Source organism: Oryctolagus cuniculus, chromosome 18 (assembly GCF_051225735.1).
Source record: "Oryctolagus cuniculus isolate XC-2025 breed Fujian yellow rabbit chromosome 18, ASM5122573v1, whole genome shotgun sequence".
Lineage (NCBI taxonomy): Eukaryota > Metazoa > Chordata > Mammalia > Lagomorpha > Leporidae > Oryctolagus > Oryctolagus cuniculus.
In genome coordinates, this window is record NC_142884.1 from 22,089,175 (window position 1) to 22,109,437 (window position 20,263).

General features: G+C 48.5%; 1 long non-coding RNA gene across 1 annotated transcript; it reads left to right on the forward strand.

Annotated features, from left to right (window-relative positions):
- Nucleotides 1-11,856: 11,856 nt before the first annotated feature.
- On the forward strand, nucleotides 11,857-12,508 carry LOC149120845 (uncharacterized). Its single transcript, XR_016224911.1, has 2 exons — nucleotides 11,857-11,956; nucleotides 12,143-12,508. It is a non-coding gene; the product is annotated as an uncharacterized LOC149120845 (long non-coding RNA).
- The last annotated feature ends 7,755 nt before the right edge of the window (nucleotides 12,509-20,263 follow it).

Consider the following 20,263-nt stretch of genomic DNA (forward strand, 5'->3'; position numbering starts at 1 on the left):
AGTTATGAGTTTTCTAGTTTTCCCTTTGCTCTTTTTTTCTTTTTGTTTCTTTCTTTTCCTTTTCTTTTTTCTTTCTTTCTCTCTTTCTCTCTTTCTTTCTCTCTCTCTCTCTCTCTCTTTCTCTCTTTCTTTCTTTCTGACAGGCAGAGTTACAGAGAGACAGAGAGAAAGGTCTTCCTTCTGTTGCTTCACTCACCAAATGGCCGCTACGGCCAGTGCTGTGCCGATCCAAAGCCAGGAGCCAGGTGCTTCCTCCTGGTCTCCCATGCAGGTGCAGGGCCCAAGGACCTGGGCCACCCTCCACTGCACTCCTGGGCCACAGCAGAGAGCTGGATTGGAAGAGCAACCGGGACTAGAACCCAGCACCTCAACCAGGACTAGAGCCTAGGGTGCTGGCGCTGCAGGCAGAGGATTAGCCTAGTGAGCCGCAGCGCCAGCCTGCTCTTTTTTTTTCTAGCTTTATCCTGTTGAGGTCAGCGAAGAGACTGTGTATTAAACTGATTTTTAATGTCTATTCATTCTTGGGATGAGCAGAAGCACGGTTGTGGTGAAGGTAAGACTTCACCAGGTGTTCAGGTGTTGTTTTAGCTATTCGCCTTTTTTTTTTTTTTTTTTTTGCTAAAGTTTGGGCTTTCTCATCACTCTTGCAAGCACATGTTATCTTTGGTCCTTTGGAAAGACAACAAGTAAAATTCCTTGAATATCCCAAACAAACTATTGCTATGATTTTCTCTTGACTGGTCTGCTTTTGTCTTTTTTTTTAATCTATATTTTAGTTTTCTGAGCCCTGTACTAAAACTCACAATTTTCATGTGGGGAAATTAGTTACATGAAGCAATTCAAAGATGGTGCCCAGAGGAAGTAAGGTGGGTGAAATCCAAAGTTGTTTACCACCAAAGCTAATTGGCCATGCAACATCAGGGGAGGTAACAAAACTAGTAACAAGTGTATAGACATATGGCTGGTTCTATAGAAATCGCCCCGTAAAATGACCGTTTAAGTGATTGGTTGGTCCTTAGCCCTGCCCCAGTGACTCTGCAGTTTTGTGCTATAAAAGGCTCTGTTACGTGTGAAATAAACGAGTTCTTGCTAGACTTGGCTCCCAGCTGCGTCTGATTGTCTCCAGGATCAGGAGGCTGGGGAACAGGTGAGTGGCTCACTTACATTTCCTCGGACCCAGTCCATCCTGTACGGGTGGACTAAGACCCTGCATTTCATACTCAGACCATCACAACCCATGCCCATGGGAATCTCTGGCTATTTTGTGTCTTTGAAAAGATCCTAATTTTTTTAAAGAATCATTGCTCTCTGTCCCAAGCTGTTCCACAATCACCTGTAATCACCTCTGTCCATTCCTGGAAGTAGTCATTTCTCCAGAAAGTCTTGGCTAATTTTGGGAAGAATGCTATTGAAGGAAGAATGTTACAGACTGAGTATGTCTCCTCCAGATGCATACGCTGAAGCCCCAATCCTCAACGTGATGCCATTTGAAGGTGAGACACTTGGGGGATGATTAGGTTTAGATGAAGTCGTGAGGGTAGAATCCCCACAAGGAGACTGCTGTGCTTTCAAGAGCAGAGGGCGACATCTCTCTTCATAAAGCAACAGAGATAAAAATGAATCAGGTAAAATGTTATCAAAGACGGTGGCAATTTTGCTCTCCTTTCCACTTTCCTCTATGTTGAAATGTTCATAGGAAAAAAGTCAAGAAAGGAATGTTTAAAGGAGTAGTTGGCTTTGCTACTGTATTACTGACTTCCAATTTCTATTTAACTTCGGACAGTGTAGATCACAGGCTGTTGACATTTTCACACACATTAAAAGTGAGTATCTTTCAAAAACTTGATTCAGTTTAAGAGGTAATTTCCACATGAATATCCTCTCCTGTTCCTTTCCTTCTACAAAATTTTATCAGAAAGATTCACCTACAGTTCTAAACTGGACAAAGGGAGGCATTGCTAGACTAACTACATCTGTAGGGTTTTACGATCAAAGTTTCACTAACAGGTAGAAAAAATAATGAAACTAAGATTACGGAGCAAAGAATGCAAGTTCTATTAATCATCATTTTGAAAACAATACCCCATAGTGGTAAGCACACTGGCTCTCCTGTTTGTTAACTATGCTGGTCCCCTGTTGATATCTAAGTATAAAACTTCATGCTTTCAACATTGTGAACATTAAATAATGTTTATTATCTTTCCCAAAAAGTTCACTGGTATGATTATTCTAATACTTTAAACACAAGAATGACAAATGAAGCCTTATTTTCTGAATTACATTATAAATTCTCTAATTCAGACAGGCCCTAACTTACAATGGTTTGAGTTTTGATTCTTTGGCTTTTTGATTATGTGAACTGATAATGTATTCAGTAGAAACCACACTGTAAACTTTACTCTTTTTGGTAAATTACATGAGATATTCAATATTTTATTATAAAATGGACTTTGTGTTAGATAACTTTTCCCAGGTGTAGCCTACTATAAATGTTCTGAATATGCTTCAGACAGACTAGGCTAAGTTATGATATTCAGCAGGTTATGTGTGTTGTATTAAGTGCATTTTCAATGTCTGACATTTTCAACACATGATGGCTTTATACTGATAGAATCCCACTGCAAGTCAAGGGGCATCTGTATCAGAAAAATGAAAATATCTCTGGAAATCTACCAACAATTTTTGCATTTTGAGTTTTTCTTACCAGCATGAGTTCTCAGATGCTGAACAATGAGCCGCACATGAAAGACTCCACATTCCCACGACTGAAAGTCTTTCTACATTCCTCTCCTGCATATGGTTTCTCTCTAGTGTGAATTCTCAGATGCTGAACAAGCTATGCACCAGTGCTGAAGGCCTTGCCACATTCCTTACCCTCATAGGGTTTCTCGCCAGTACGAAGTCTTTTGTGTTGAACAAGGTATGGAGAACAGCTAATGGCTTTCCCACATTCCTCACATTCATAGGGTTTCTCACCATTATGGATCCTTTGGTGTTGAACAGGGTATGAGCTACTACAAAAAGCTTTTCCACATTCTCTTCACATGGCTTCTCACCAGTATGGATACTTCGGTAAGTAAGTTGTCCAGACACAGAAAAGGCCTTTCCACATCCCTCACACTCACAGGGCTTCTCACCAGAGTGAATTCTGTCATGTTGAACACCATATGAAAAGGTACTAAAGGCCTTTGAACATTCCTTACACCCAAACTGTTTCCACTAGTGTGAGTATTCTGATGCTGAATAAGTCTCCCATAGGCTATAAGAGCTTTCCCACATTCTTTACCTTCATAGGGTTTCTCACCAATATGGATCCTTTGGTGTTGAACAAAGTATGAGCTACTACAAAGCTTTTCCACATTTTCTACACACAGGTGGCTTCTTACCAGTATGAGTACTCTTGATGTACAATACGTTGATGGCTGCTGAGAAAGGCCTTCCAACATCCCTTATGTTCATGTGGTTACTCGCTAGCATGCCTTCTCCCATGTTTAACACAGGCTGAGCCTTGACTAGAGGCCTTCCCACATTCTTTACATTCATACTTTTCTTAACAGTGTGAGTTCTCTGATGTTGAACAAGATATGAAGAAGCACTAAAGCCCTTCCCACATGCCTTCCATTTACATGGTTTCTCACCCAGATACAACTTCTGATGTATGACACATTGATGTTCACTACTAAAGTCCCTCCCACATTCTTCCTGTTTTTCCTGGGTATGTGTTCTGCCATGTTGAACAAATGCTGAGCCTTGACAAAAAGTCTTCCCACATCCCTGTATCCAAATGGTCTTTCTCTGTTAAGAATACTCTGTTGTAGAGCAAAAGATGTACAATTTTTATAAGTGGACATTTCGTCATAATTGGTTATCTCACATTTCAATTGCAAATCTGAAAGCAAATTAAAATTTTTTTTGTTTTCCTATGTAGAACAAATAGATTCCTATGGAAGAAAAAAGACAAAATACCATAATACTAAAATATAGTTGTGATAGTCAAAAAAGGAGGAATGAAGAGATTAATGAGAGTTTATATAAACTAAGGCTGGTTATTAGTGAAACAGGTGTCACTTTATTTGAAGAGCTAATTAAAACATTGACATTCAAGCACCCCCCAGACCCCCTGAACCAGAATACACAGCAAATGAATGTTCCTGTGCATCTATTTTTTTAAAAAAGCATTTTACTGAAATATAATAAACATACCAAGAAATGCATGTAAGTTTACAGATGAGTTCTTTGTTCTCTGCTCACACTCCTAGCCAACACCCAAGAACAAAACATTACTAGCACCCCAAAGAGTCCTATCTTTCTTTTAATGTGGGAAAGAAGAGTATATTGTCATTCACATGGTATGATTAAGTGAAACAATATTTATAACTTATTGCCAAATTATATGACATCCACATAATTTTTATACTATTATATTAACTATCACAAATAGGAAAAAAATCTGTGATATTTATCTTTTGGGTTTGGCTTATTTCACTTAGCACACTGATTTCCAGTTGTATTCATTCTGTTGTAGATATATTTCATTTTTTTAATACTAAGTAATATTTCATCATGGATATATACATTTGGTATATAGGTATATGTGTGTGTGTGTGCGTGTGTGTGTGTATGGGTGGATATGTCTGCCCATCAGCTGATGGACATCTAGGTTGATTCCAAATGTTAGCTATTGTGAGTTGAACTGCTATTAACACAAGAGTGCAGGCAATTCTTTCATATGCTGATTTCATTTATTTTGGATATATTCCAAAGAGTGAAATAGCTGGGTCATATGGAAGATTTATTTTTATTTTCTGAGGAATCTCCATACCGTTTAACTGGCATTCCCATCAACGTATTAGGGTACCTTTTTCTCTACATCCTCACCATCACTTATTGTTTGTTAATTTCTCTATGTAAGACATTATACCTGGGGTGAGGTGAAACTTCATTGTGGTTTTGATTTGCATTTCCTAGATGGCTAGTGATCCTGAGCATTTTTTCACTTGTCTGTTGCTATCTGCATTTTATCCTTTGAAAAATGCCTGCTCATATCCTTTGCCCATTTCTTAGCAGGTTGTTTTGTTGTTGTTGGGCTTCTTGAGCTCCTTATGTCATCTGTATGTTTTTAATCCTTTATTGAATGCATAGTTTGCAAATATTTTCTCCCATTCTGTCAGTTGCCTCTTCACTTTGTTATTTGTTTCCTTTGCTGTGCAGAAGCTTTTTAGCCTGATGGAATCCCATTTGTCAATTTTTGTTTTCATGGCCTGTGTTTCTGGAGTCTTATCCAAGAAGTCTTTGCCTAGGCCAATGTCTTAGAGCAGTTCACCTATGTCTTCCTCTAGTAATTTAATGGTTTCAGGTCTTAAGTTTAGATCCTGGATCCATTGAGTTGAATTTTGTATGTGGTTTAAGGTAGGGATCTTGTTTCAAACTTCTGCGTGTGGAAATCCAGTTTTCCCAACACCACTTATTGAAGAGACTATCATTTATACAGGAAATGATTTTAGCTAGTTTGCCAAAGATGAGTTTGTTGTAGATATAGATATGTGGATTCATGTCTGGGGTTTCTATTCTGTTCCATTAGTCTACAGGTCTACCTGTGCATCAAATTTTTAACATCTGTAACAAATGCTTCTGACACAGATGAAATTTTCACTTGTGTAACCTGTATTTCATCCCTCCATCCCCTCCTCCACATTTCTCTCTGTACTTAAATTAAAATCCATCTAACTTTTTATAAATAATGTGGTCCTTGCTTACCTATCAGGCCTCATGCCAAGCCACATTTCTCTTGGTTCCTATTCACATCACTTCCCCTTTCAGCACCTAGAATGTATCACAAGCTTTCTCATCTTTTGGTTCCATGTGTAGGTGGTATCATTTCCCAGAAAGCCTTTGGCATGGGTTCTTTGCAGACCAGATCTTTCTCGTCCTATACATGTTTAAGGTAAAATGTCATTGCACCAAGAATGTTGTAAGCTGCTGGCTTTGTCTAAGAACATTCATTTCTTTATATTCTGTTCCTATTACTTCATTTCTTTGCTTTCCCACTGGCTTTCAGTATATAAATAGCAATATATTCTTCATTTATTTCTCCCAAACTCCCTGTACTAGACATTATTTTGGCTCTCATGCCCTTTGCCCACTTGCTAAGCCAGTGAATATGTTGTATCACATGGCAAAGAAATACTTATCAGTTGATTTATGATAGGGACTGGATCACTCCAGATGGGCCCTCAAAGCAGAGCTTTTTCCTTGCTGGGGGTGCAAGAAGTCAGAGAGATTTAGCAGAAGGGAAGTCAGGATAGTCACAGCATGAGAAGGATGGCTCCTGCCAGACAGAGATAAATTCTGCCAGTAACCGGTGAGCTCGGAAGAGGACCCTGAGCCCCAAAGAACAGGAGCTATGGTTGATATCAGTTTTTTCTCCACATATTTACTTAATTAACTTATCAGAAAGGCAGAGTGACAGGCAGAAGGGGAGGAACACAGATCTTCTATCCACTGGTTCACTCCCTAAATGGCTGCTACAGCCAGGTCTGGGCCAGGCCAAAGACAGGAGCCAGTGACTCCAGCTGGGTTTCCCACATGGGTAGCAGGGTCCCAAGCAATTGGGCCACTCTCTGCTGCCTTCCTATGCATATTAATGGAATTGAATCAGAAGTGAGCAGCTGGGACTTGAAGCTCCAATATGGGATGCTTGTATAACAAGCAGCAGCTCAACATGTACGCCACAATGCCAGCTGAGTTGATATCTTGACTTGGCTATGCTGCACTGGACTTCTACTCTATAGAACTACAATTGAGGGTGGTTTTAAGCTACTAAGTCTATGATGTAGTCTATGATAGTTTATTACAAGCATAGTTTGTTACAAGCAGTACACATTAATACATTCTTCAAGAGTGGGCCCAACCCATGTCAATCAACACAAAACTATAACCCATTGATATACAGAAGGAATTGGCTGATAACAAGCAACAAACAAAATCATTGGACAAAATAAGTTAAATCAGGATGCTAAAGGGCAATCATTGTCAATCCACTAATATGAATGAGGGAATCCTTGAAACAATGTCTAGAGTGAGACAGAGAAGGTACAGGTAAAGTTCAGATATCTTGTGCCAAAAAGGAAGGAAAATATCAGATTCATGGGTTCCTAAACTCTTCAAATTATATTAATTAAATATGTACAGCTTTTTGTATGTCAGTCATAGCTCAACAAAGTGGGTAAAAAAATTGGGATGGATATTTGGCGAAGCGGTAAGACACCACTTTGCAATGTCCACACCCTGTATCAGAACACCTGAGTTCTAGTACCAGCTCCACTTCCAATTCTAGCTTCTTGCTAATGTACACTGTGGGAGGCAGCAGGTGATGGCCCAAGTCGTTGGGTCTCTGCCACCGAGCTGGGAATCTGACGGAGTTCCATAACTGGCCTAAAAGTCATCTTAAGAATGGGAGTAAGAGTTGGCGAATTACTTCATCTTTGTAAATATACACTGAACCAAATGTCTCAGCTTGGTCTAATTCTGTCAATCTAAGAAAATACTTTCACATTGTTATTTGGTATCCCTTTCTCAACACTTCTTCCTGCTTTTTTTAAAAAAAAGATTTATTTATTTATATGAAAGTCAGAGTTACACAGAGAGAGGAGAGGCAGAGAGAGAGAGGTCTTCCATCCGCTGGTTCACTCCCCAGTTGGCTGAAACAGCTGGAGCTGCGCCAATCCGAAGCCAGGAGCCAGGTCTTTCACATGGGTGCAGGGGCCCAAGGACTTGGGCCATCTTCTACTGCTTTCCCAGGCCATAGCAGAGAGCTGGATCGGACATGGATTAGTGGGGACTCGAACTGGTGCCCCTGCTTTTTTTTTTTTTTTAAGATTATTTATTTATTTGAAAGGCACAGTAATAGAGAGAGGAAAGAGAGAAAGCATTCATTCCCTGATTCACTCCCCAAATGGCTACAATGGCCAAAGCCTGGAACTTGGAACTCCATCCAGGGTCTCCCATGTAGGGGGCAGGGCCCAAAAACTTGGACTATGATCCACTGCTTTCCCAGGCACATCAGCAGGGAGCTAGATCAGAAGCAGAACAGCTGGAACGCAAACTGGCACTTTGACATGAGATCTCATCTTATTAACAAGGTGATCAGTCATCTTATCAGGTCCCTGGGGAATTCCAAATCGTCTGACGTGTGGTCCAATGAAGCCATCAGATGAAGCCCATGGCTCTTAACTCCCCAGCCACAGACTGCCCGGGGAGCTTAAACAATTTTCTAGGACATTTCACTCCTTCACTGCCCTATGGTAGCCCCCCGGCAAGACATCCCGCATCGTACCTGCTCCGTAATTTACTCAATGAATGCATGAACTCCAGTTAGAAAAAAACAGTCTCATAAGGAGGAAACAGGTACTTGGCATCATTCCTCCAAACAGGAGGAATTCAAGAGGTAGGTGATTAGATGGTGCCGTCTTAGGCAGAACACTTCAGGCTAATTCATGAAAAATACTTATGTAACCTACAAATCCCAGCATGTCAAGGAGAAACACCGACTTACGTGAGCCATGCCTTTAGGAACGTGAGAACCAATCCGTCTCTGTTGGAGTTCTATCAGACTCTGGGAAACCCAAGCTGGGAGAAGAAAAGGAGGCTTCGATGTCCACAGATGACGGAAGCCAATAAACCTTCTTGTCCCTCCCTGTCAGCCTCCTTACAGGCTACGACCACCTGCAGACAAAATTTGGGAAGAGTGGGGGGGTCGAAGCCCACGGAACCCAGCTGCTCACAGCTGCACGCAGGGCAGACCTCTTCCTGGAGGCAGAATCACAAACGCCTGCAGGGTTCCGGCCAGGCCCCTCTGGAGGAGGCTGACGCCTGCAGGGTTCCGGCCAGGCCCCCCTGGAGGAGGCTGATCTACGTCTGACACTGGGCTCCATGGCTCTCCTTGACAGATTCTCCTCGTTCCACCCTCACACTCTGGATGTTGAAAAACAGTCCATATCACCCAAGCCAGAACTTTTTTCATGGTGCCAGGAGAGGGTGAGGTCAGCCAAGACAGGACAAGTAGAGAAAATAGAAGAACTCGATCAGGCTCGATTTTCTCATCACTAATACAGGGTTAAGAACACCACTCACTACATATGGTTCTCTTGAAGAGTAAGAAAACCCACAGAAAACACTTAATAGAAGAATTGTATAACATGAGCTAGCTGTTATTATTGAAGTTATTATATGAAGAACATTACATGCCCTTTATTTCATTTTTACAAAAGAAGAACGTTGTTTCTATTCTTTGTGGACACATCTCTCTGGCATGCTTTATTATAATTTTAAGCACAAAATTTAGAAAGCAGCCTTAAGAATATCATTCTACAGGGCTGACACTGTGGTGTAGTGGGTAAAGTCGCCTCCTGCAGTGCCAGCATCTTGTATAAGGTGCCAGTTTGAGTCCCAGCTGCTCCACTTCCGATCCAGCTCTCTGCGATGGCCTGGGAAAGCAGTGGAAGATGGCTCAAGTGCTTGGGACCCTGCACCCACAGAGACCCCAAAGAAGCTCCTGGCTTTGGATCGGCTCCGCTCCAGCCATTGCAGCCATTTGGGGAGTGAACCAGTGGATGGAAGACCTTTTTTTTTTCTCTCTCTCTGCCTCTCTCTAACTCTGCCTTTCAAATAAATAATTTTTTAAAAAATCATTCTTAAAAAAAAGCAGAAAAGACTGACACTTGAATTGACACTTGAATTTCTCCCACACTAAAGAGGCCCCACTCTGATATGATGGCTGGAAATATCAAAGCTTGTCACTGGGAAAGTAATTTGTACGACAGGTCTTTGGAAGTCCTTTTACCTGCACTAACAGCTTTTACATAACACTGCTATAATCCTTAAGAGATAACAAAATTTTTCAATGATTTATTTATTTGAAAGGCAGAATGTCAGAAGGACAGAGAGAGGGAGAGGGAGAGGCAGAGAGAGAAAGAGATCTTCCACCTATTGGTTCACTCTTCAAATGGTGGCAACAGCCAGGTCTGAGCCAGACCAAAGCCAGGAACCAGGAATTCCATCCATCCGGGTCTCCCATACAGATGGCAGGGGCCCAAGCACTCGGACCATCTTCTGCTACTTTTGCAGGTGCAGCAGGTACTCCAACACAGGACGTCAGCATCGCAAGTGGTGGCCTAGCCTGCTGAGCCACGCCAGCCTCGAGGGTCTTTTTCAGACTACAGGAGGCTCAGGGCGTGCTCTTCTCTTCCTGGAGCACGCATGCGCAGGGTATGAAGTCCACAGCCTCCTTTTTAAACTAAGAATTAAGAGTCTTTTGCTTCCTAACATAAGTGGTTAGCGTGAATCTATTCTAGACACAAAACAGAACCCTAGTCACAAGCTAGCAAGAAAGAGGGAGAGAATGCATCCCTAAATAACTATTCTATCTTCAGGTTACTCATTTTTTTCACAAGTCTGTATTAACTCTGCCTTCAGAAATTTCATATGCACATCCATTAACTGTACTTTATCAATATAATTAGGCTCATTCACTAACAAGAGTCTTCTCTGGAAGACATAACTCTGGCTAAGTGGTGGTTATAGACTAAGAGAATGAATGCAAAGTGGACGGAATCTTGCCTACGGAAAAGATGCTCACAAACTTGCCAAACCCCTGTTCTCCTTCACTAAATAACCAAAATATTGCCCACAAGAACCTTGCAAAATATCTTAGAAAAATCTCATATTAGATGGGATTCCTAAAGAACTTAAACACTTCTTGACTACCCCTGCCCGTAACTGTGCACATCTCGGGCTCACACGGGTACCCCTTCTCAGGACTAACCCTATTCCCCGCCCACCAGTCCATCACGTGAGCGTCCCTGACCTAGCCAGCTGCACGGTCTTGAGCTCTGATCGTGCGCACGGCCATTCCCAGCACAGCCTCACATCCAGAACCAACGGGAGAGAAAGGGAGCCGGGCGCTGCTTCCCCAAGCTCCCAGCCTGGCAGGAGGCGCAGTCTCCGCGGGGAGGTCCCTTGAAGACCCCTCTGGCTCAGAAAGGTCAGCAGCGGTCAGCACGGTGCCGGGACACCGCATCCCGCAGCCCGAGGCCACCCAGACCGGCTCCCTGCTGGCGCACCCCTGGGAGGCAGCGCGGGCTCCAGGCTCCGGCCTGGCCCACACCTGGCCGTTGAGGGCATCTGGGGAGCGCGCCCGCGGAAGGGGGACCTGTCTGTCTCCCTCGCTCTCTCAAATACAGGAGTGACTGGATAAACACACACACACACGACAGAGAACTCGTGCAATCGTAGTTCTGCGTCTCCTGCGGGAGAACATCACCGGAAGGCTTGGTAACCGCCCCGGCGCGGGCCCACTGCCCGGTGCGGACCCGCGCGGCGGCTGGAAGCCGAGCCCGAGGCCTAGGTCACGGCGGCACCTCCACAGCTAACGGACTCAGGGGCACCCAGTCCTCGCGGGCACGCGCACGAGCGCACGCAACGACCCCCGCGCCTGAGACCCCGCCAGAGCCCACGGAGCCTCCCTGCCCTCGCGCTCGCCGCCTGTTAGGGTCCGGGTCCCGCGCCGGCGCACGTCCGCAGAGGTCCCCCAGTTCCTCCCATTATTGTTGTCGTCTTCACTCAAGCCCTGGTTACCCCGTGGGGTTGGTCGGAGTCTGCAAAGCCCTTCCCCAGAGAACACGCACTGCCTTAGCCTAAACTCGCTGCTGGCTGGGCTACGGTAACGAAAAACTGGCAGTGGGATCCGGGGTCCTGGTTGTCCCCGGTGGCCTCTGGGAAATGTAGTCCAAGCTAAATTGGCCTGGCCTCAGTGGCCTTTGGGAAATGTAGTCCAGAGGCGTAAAATGGCCGCGCAAGGACTGCCCACCTGGCGCCCTGGGGACTGGGAGTGCGCAGGCGCAGGAGCGCGCTGGCCGCAGAACCAGGAGCTGGGAGATGACAAAAAAACCTGTAGTAGGTACTAAAATGTTTCCTGACGTTAACGTGAAAATATGGTAGCTATTCAAAATAACTTATATTATTCAATAAAATATTAATAGGCGTAAAGTAACCTGGTATTGCTAATGCTAGACTAAACATGTGAGGGAAATGTAGCCGCCCTCTGATAAAACGATTTAATTTTTGTTAGATATTAAAATTATAGGCTAGGGGCCGACGCTTTGGCGTAGCGGATTAACGCCCTGGCCTGAAGTGCCGACATCCCATATGGGCTCCGGTTCTAGTCCCGGCTGCTCCACTTCCAATCCAGCTCACTGCTATGGCCTGGGAAAGCAGAGGAAGATGGCCCAAGTGCTTGGCCCCTGCACCCACGTGGGAGACCTGGAAGAAGCTCCTGGCTCCTGGCTTCAGATCAGTGCGGCTCCGGCCATTGTGGCCAACTGGGGAGTGAACCAGCTGATGGAAGACCTTTCTCTCTCTCTCTCTCTCTCTGCCTCTCCTTTGCTCTCTGTGTAATTCTTTCAAGTAAATAAATAAATCTTTAAAAAATAAAATAAAATTATAAGCTATATTGTTGTGTGGTCTTAAGATTTTTCTTGAGGGGCTGGCGCTGGCATCTCATATGGACACCTGTTTGAATCCTGGCTGCTCCACTTCCTATACCGCTTCCTGCTATGGTCTGGGAAAGCAGTAGAAGATGGACCAAGTCCTTGGGCTCCTGCACCCGTGTGGGAGACCTGGAAGAAGCTCCTGGCTCCTGGCTTTGGATCAGTTCAGCTCCAGCCATTGCAGCCATCTGGGGAGTGAACCAGCAGATGGAAGCTCTCTCTCTGTCTCTCTCCCCCCCCCCCTTTGTAACTCTACCTCTCAAATGAATAAATGAAAAATATTAAAAATAATTTCCTTGAAAAAGAAAATAAATACAATCAGGCTAATTAAACAACTATTACCTAAATTTAAAAGACATGTATCTTTCTGTCCTACCATGCATTACAGTTTTGTTACTCTTCTTGATTACTTTTCCAGTAACATTTCTCTGAACTGCCTGGAGCTTTTACGGCGTAGTTCTTTTTGTTTATGTAGCAGTAAAGCTGAATTCAGGCAAATGTAAGATTCACTTTGCCTTCCAACCCAGCTTTTATTAAGCCCACATCACACTGTCTCCTGTTGTCAGCTCAATAACATTTGAGGACGGAATAGGATTCTGCTTGATGGTAGCAGCAGGCTTTGGCCTTGGAATTGATTCCCAGCTCTGCACGCGTGTCCATCCACTGTGTTCTGCAGGCTTTCCCAGGTACAGCGGCTGTGCACGTGCAGACTGCTCCTCTCCCTCTGAACTCCGTTAACCTGGAAACTACAGGGAGAGGGCTTGCTGCCTACTCCCTTCATGTTGATTTTGTAATTGGCCAGAAAATATTCTGGCTGCTTCTGCAAAGGCATTTTTTGGATAAGATTAACGTTGAAATCAGTGGTCTTTGAGTAAAGCACATTAACCTTTATGATTTGGGGTGGGCCATATCCAATCAGTTGAAGGATTTAATATAGACTTCTTCATGCAAGAAGGAATATTTAAAAAAAAAAAGATTTACTTATTTGAAAGAGTTACAGAGAGGCAGAGAGAAAGAGAGAGAGAAAGAGAGAGAGAGAGAGAGATCTTCCATCCGCTGGTTCACTCCTCAAATGGCCACAACAACTGGAGCTAAACTGATCCGAAGCCAGGAGCCAGGATCTTCTTCCACGTCTCCTGCATGGGTGCGGGGCCCAAGGACTTGGGCCATCTTCTGGAGTTTTCCCAGGCACATCAGTAGGGAGCTGGATCAGAAGTGGAGCAGCTAGGTCTAGAACTGGCACCCATATGGGATGCTGGCCCTGCAGGCTGCGGCTTAGCCCACTGCACCACAGTGCCGGCCCCGCCTTGTATTTTTAATATGTGTCCTTTTCTGTTTGAATGATGACACTACATTTTTTTTTTATTATTGCATTTGAATGGATTTTAGTCTTTTTTCAGAGATCCAGCCACTGGAGGGAGGAGCCTGTTGTGTATAAGATACTGTGCTCATCTGAAGCTGAAGGTAAACTCACAGGTGCTGAGGGGAACGGGAATGTCCTCTGTGCTGTTACTCTCACCCGCGGAACTTCACAGACCTGCGTAATGCCAGCACCCAGGACATCTGGGGAACGTGTAAACATGCCTCATGATCTCCCAGCTGACTTCCTGGTGCACCTCAGGTCCCTCCTGCGTTGGCTGTATCTTCAGTTTGGCACCGGTGATGGTTCCTGCACGGATCTGTCCTCACTGAATTGGAGAATAAATGACACCGTGACATAAAGTGACGCAGGGAGAGGCAGCTTCGGTCCTTTTCCTGTCGAGGAAAACATCTCTGCACAAACTAATAGAGATGAAGGCATCAGCAAGATTGGGTCACCTGGGCCGTGCTCCTTTACAGCACTTTGCAGAGAGTGACGGGGAAATTCGAAGGGGAAATGAAGATGCTCAGCCTGATCAGGCCACGGTAAGCAGCCGGGTCCCCATGTTGTTGTACCCGGATGTCCGGCAGTGGTGGTGCCAATTATACTGCTCAGTGCTTGGCAGCTAGCATTCCCCTCTCTTCCCCGCCCCCTCCTGCCCTTCCTGCCTCCCTCCCACTTCTCTCTCTCTCCCTCTCTCTCCCTCCCTCCTCTCCTCTTTCACCTACACATTCTTCCCGTTTTCCACACTCTCCCACTCTGCTTCGTAGGGCAGGCATGAGCTGTCCTCAGAAAGAACCCTCAGTATCTTGGGAAGCCTCTGTCTTAGGTGAGGCTTCTAGATGGTCTCCAGATAAAGGGAGGCCCCTGTCCTCCCAAAAGGAGGTGGCGACCACATCTATTAGCCCAGTAGCATCGAGTGCAAATATTTTCTTTTCTTTTTTTAGAATTATTTATTTATTTGAAAGTCAGAGTTACATAGAGAAGGAGAGGGAGAGAGAGAGAGAGAGAGAGAGAGAGAGAGGTCTTCCATCCACTGGTTCACTTCCCAGTTGGCCACAATGGCCGGAGCTGTGCTGATCTGAAGGCAGGAGCCAGGATCTTCTTCCAGGTCTCCCACATGTGTGCAGGGGCCCAAGGACTTGGGCCATCTTCTACTGCTTTCCCAGGCCATAGCAGAGAGCTGGATCAGAAGTGGAGCAGCCAGGACTCGAACCAGCGGCCATATGGGATGCCGGCACTGCAGGTTGGCAGCTTTACCCGCTACGTCACAGCGCCAGCCCCTCAAGTATTTTCAAATGCATCCACTGAAATACATCCCAGATCTCAAGGTGCAACTCGTTCTGTATCAGGTGCTGACTTCAGTGTGACAGACCTTCCAGGGCCGTGAATTGAATGCAGAATAGGAGTGCAGAAGCTCTACTGCATTATAACTGCACCTCGTCAGTAGTTTTCAGCGAAGCCTGCTCTCTTGCTGCAGGGTGAGAATACCTTAAACAAGGGAGCTTTCTGGCTTTGCTAACATTCTCAGAGTTCATTTATTTTAAAGTCTGACCATTTGTTTTCTTTAGGTATTCTATGGAGGTTACAGAAAACTAACCAATTATACAGTCCTTAAAGTTGCCATTTCTCATGTATTTTTCAAGTTCAAGAGCCTTTGTTGACACCGGCATTACCCCCATACATATGTAGCTCGTCTCATTCACCACAGGCGAGAGTTCCAGTAACTGTGATCCTGCAGCATATTGGGGGAAACCAACCCTGGACTGCAGCCAGCAAGTGGGCCCTTGTCCTCTGATGGATTGATGAGTGGTCTAATTCTATTTGTTTTTTAAATACTTATTTATTTGAAAGGCAGAGTTAGAGAAACAGAGAGAGAGAGAGAGAGAGAGAGAATCTTCCATCTACTGATTCACTCCCCAAATGGCCCAGTGGCCAAGGCTGGGTCTGGCTGAAGCCAGGAGCCTAGAACTCCATATGGGTCTCTAATGTGAGTGCTGGGGCCCAAGCACTTGGGCCATCTGTGGTATGGGAGACAGGGGTGGTGGGAGCACCAGTAAAGACCTCTTCACCTGGGCCCTGGGGAGAACACAGGCCCCACTTCTGGTGACCTTTAATGAAGCCAGGCCTGAGGACCCTGAGCCCTGCCACAGCAGAGCCACTAGGGATTGGCTGGCAGGCTTCTGTGATGTCACAGTCACTGAGATGCGCACTCTGGGCTGGGAGGCGACCAGAGGCCAGTAGTGCGTCTACTGCCCAACTGACCAGTTGGTAGTGTAGGCAGCAGGTGCATTTCAGAGAATCACATGGATTCGCGATGGAGGTGAGTGGCACTTGCTCTCTGCATGAGCTGTGGTGTGGGGAAGGTCCTGCCAGGGGGTGGCTCTGGTCTCCCACACTGGATTCCATGAGTGATGTGGTGGAGCTCTGAGTGCTGCCCCTGTGTGCAGAGCGTGTATACAGTTTTCTCATTCTTCCCGCTCTGCTGGTCACCAGTGTTGAATGGGCCTGGGTGTGAGTCCCTGTCTGGACATGGGTTCAAGACTAGGTGTCGGGTCAGCTGGTATCAGGTGGGCAGGGAGGCCGGCTCTGAGAGCCCCAGAGATGCGGGAGCTGGTAGCAGGCCAGGGAGCCCCGTAGACTTGGGCTCCCTGGAGGACACATGGATGCCAGCCTGGGGGAGGAGCGCCCTTTCCGAGGGCAGGGGAGGCAAGGTGGGGGCTGTCCTTCCCCAACCGTCCCTAGTCCCTGAGCTCTGCACAAGTCATCCTCCAGGGACCCAGACACCAGGTGCCCGCCTGCCTGGCTGTGTGGCAGTCCCCCCTCTGACCAGGGGGACAGCCCTCAGGGCAGCATTCCTGTGGGCTCCCCGGTGCTGGCTCCCATGTGCGTGTGTGTCTTACAGATTGGATATGAATGCCCTGAGGTCCCGGAGGGCCCAGGAGCGAGCAGCGCTCTTCAGACAATATGAGCAGGTACCGGCCAGGGTGCTGGGGGAGGAGGTGGGGCCCTGCCTCAAGGACTGTGCCTGTGAGAGCCAGACCCAGCCTCCCTGGGGACACGGGGGAGGGGGCAGGTGGACAGCTCCCCCAGTGACTTCTCATCCCGGGTCCCTCTCGGCTGCAGGGATGCCGAGGAGCGGCACTGTTGGTGCCCGAAGAAGAGGACGATGAGGGCGGCTGCCTCGTCCCAGACAGGCTTGGGTTCCTGCAGTGAGTCCTCCGCACCCCAGCTCACCCCAGGGCGGGACTGGGGTCAGAAACCCCAACATGAGGCGGCACACCTGTCCCCGGGTCCCGACCTTGAGCTCAGCTGTGGTCACAGGCAGGCACTGGTCAGCATTTGGGGGCAGGAGTCGGACGTGGAGGCTGTTCCCACAGATGTCGGGGAGAGAGGCCCCGTTGCTGGAGGGTGGGCTCCGGTGACCTGGAGGGATGGAGCCATCTCGGGCCATCTCTGGCATGACTCAGCAGCCCACCTTAGCACGGGGATGAGGGCTTCTGCCTCCATGTTGTGCCAGAACCTGGAGAATAAGTAGGAGCAGAGTGGTGGAGAGATGGTCAGGGTCTGGGCTGACAGAGGAGGGGGTAAGGTGGGGCGCATGACCTCAGGAGGCCAGGGCACGGGGGGAGGGTGGGCAGTGGGGGACCCTGAGGGGTGTGGGGGTCCCAGGTGCCTCGAGCCCCAGGTGCACACTCACAGCACTGAGCATCTCTCAGGAAGGCCACCCAGACTCGGTCAGTTCCAGGGTGACGTCCTGGGCAGAGCTGATGTGGGGATATAGCTGCCTCAGCCCTGGGCAGCCTGGCCCTGCTCAGGACAGCCACCCCACAACCGCTGTGGGGGGCTGCCACACACCCACGAAGGTGGACCTCTGAGAGGCCTGGAGCCCCCCACTGGCAGCAAGGGCCCCTGCCTGGCCCTAGGCTCCCTGTGCTCATGGTCACCAGCCCCTCCCTCCCCATCTCAGTCCCCTGGGCTGAGAGGATGAAGCTGGTCCTTCCCTGGCCCACTAGGGAGGTCGCGGTGCCTGTTGTGGTCCTGTCCTCACCTCTCCGCCTCCCTTGCTTTCCAGTGAGCAGAAGTTGCCCCAAGACAGCACCCCGGGGGCAAAGGTAAGGACAAGTCCTTGGCCATGGGCCAGTCATCTGGAAGCAGAGCTGGGCAGAGGGGGCACGTGGGGCTCGGCAGTGGTGAGTGGGAGCGCCATAAGGTCCTGCGATGCGGTACTTATACGGCACCTGCTGACATCTTACCACACTCACCTGTCCCAGAAGTGAGCCGCAGCTCAGGGGTGTCTGCTGTCGGCCGCCCTGACTCATTGGCATGGTTGGGAGTGACCTGGCTGGAGCTCAGGGGCTCTCCTTGACGAAGGGGCAGCTCGGGTCAGAGGCCAGGCCACCGATGCTCCCCCAGACAGAAGATCTGGGGCTCACGGTCTGTGCCTTTTCTGGCTCCTTCCATTTGAGCGCCCACAGAGCTCCTGAGCTGCATCCGAGGGCCCCTCTCAGAGCCCCAAGCTGGGCTCACGCCATCCTGTCTCGTTTTCCAGCGTAAACAGGAGGTAAGAAGGATCCAGAAGTGGATAAAGATGATCAAGAACCATAGTAAATACCGCGGCAGTGACAAGGTACCGTGGCGATGAGGGCCCCTCGGGAACACTGAGAGCTGAATTGGGGTTTGAGCAGTGCCCATTCCTGTGCCAGGCACCGCCTGCCTCTCAGATGCCCAGGGGCAACTGTCCAGTCCCTAGAGACACAGGTCATGGGCACACCTCCCCATACACACAGGACACTGTCCTGGTAGAAAATCTGAAGTCACTGCTGAAGACAATCCCGGATGCAGGGCAGGCGTGGTTCCAGGAGCCCTGTAGCGGCCACTCCGTACACGGCAGAGCCGGTGCCCCTGAGCCCTTGGCCCTCCAGTCACTGTGGGTCATAAGGCCCCCATCTGGGCAGATACTCCCTCTGCCAATACACAGGGAGCCCCTGGCTTCTCCCTCTGCTGTCTCACCCTGCGCTGCCTCCACGAGTGGCCACGTTCAGCACTCACCAGAGCCTCCTCTTTCCTGTAGTTTCAGCGCAGAATCTACAAAGGCATCCCTGCCCAGGTGCGCGGGAAGGTGTGGGCCGTGATGCTGGAGGTGGACAAGAGGAAGTCCCAGAACCCGGGCAAATACGCGGTACGGCTCTGCACTCAGCCCAAGGGGGCCCGGCCTGCTCGGGCCTGCTCAGGAGCCTGAGTCTCCGTGGAGGACCGTCCCTCACTGAGCCCTCGGGAGCCTCCTCCCCATCCTGCCTTCCTCTCCCTAGATCCTAGTCAGTGCCTCCTCCACGTCTCCTCAGACCCAGCTGGGACTGGACAGGTGTGTTTTGTGCCAGAGGCTTTAACCTGCTCTCTGCTGAGCTCACCTGGGCAGCTTGGCATACGGCCAGAAGAGAGGACTTGCTGGTCCCTGATGGGCGGGGGTCTCCCAGGATGAGATCACAATGGTGTGAGGTAGGGAGCCCCACAGGCTCTGTGCTAACATGGCCTGCCCGCAGCTGGCCGGCCCTCACCTAGGCCTGCCCACAGCTGGCCCTGCCTTCACATGGACTTGCAGCCCCTGGCATTGCCCTTGCCTGGAGAGGCCGCTCCAATGGTCAGACAGCTCTCAATGCTTCTGGGAAAGGAGGGAGTGAGGACTGGTGTGGGCAGAGGGCTGTCAGCTGCAGCTGGCTCTCATGGCCCCTGGCTGCCATCAGGGAGCAGGGCCCAGCTGTGTGGCCCACCCTGCCTCCCCCAAGTCTGCAGTCTGGGGCTGGCCCTGGGAGCTGGGCCTGGAGACAGTCATTGCCCAGGCTCAGCTCCAAGCCAAGGGCGGCTTGCAATGTCGAGATGGAGATGGGCCCCTCCAGCAGGGGGCAGCATGGAGCAGTGGTCAGGCTGTGGCTGACTCCTGGAGGGCAGGGCCTGAGATGTCAGTGAGAAGGCTCAGAAGCCTGGCTGGGGGCAGACCACGTCGTGCTGAGAGCTGAGGCAGGCAGGGGGAGTGCACAGGGACCTTTCAGAGCCCCTGTCTGCTGCTGACCGTCAGGGTTACGTGGGCACTGAGGCAAGTTAGGGAGCCCATGACCCTCCCTCAAGGCGGGACCCAGAAAGGAATGAGCGCTTGCAGGGAACTCCCTGTCAGCCAGAAGAGCTGACGTGGACTTGAGGTCCTTGTGTGGCAATGGGGCTTGTGCAGTTCTTGAGGCTGCCCCTCCCCCTCGTCCCTGCCCTGCAGGAGATGAAAGAGCTGGCCAGGCTGGGCGCCACTCACTTCCATCACATCGACTCCGCCATCGCATGGACTTTCAGAAACCACCTCATGTTCCGG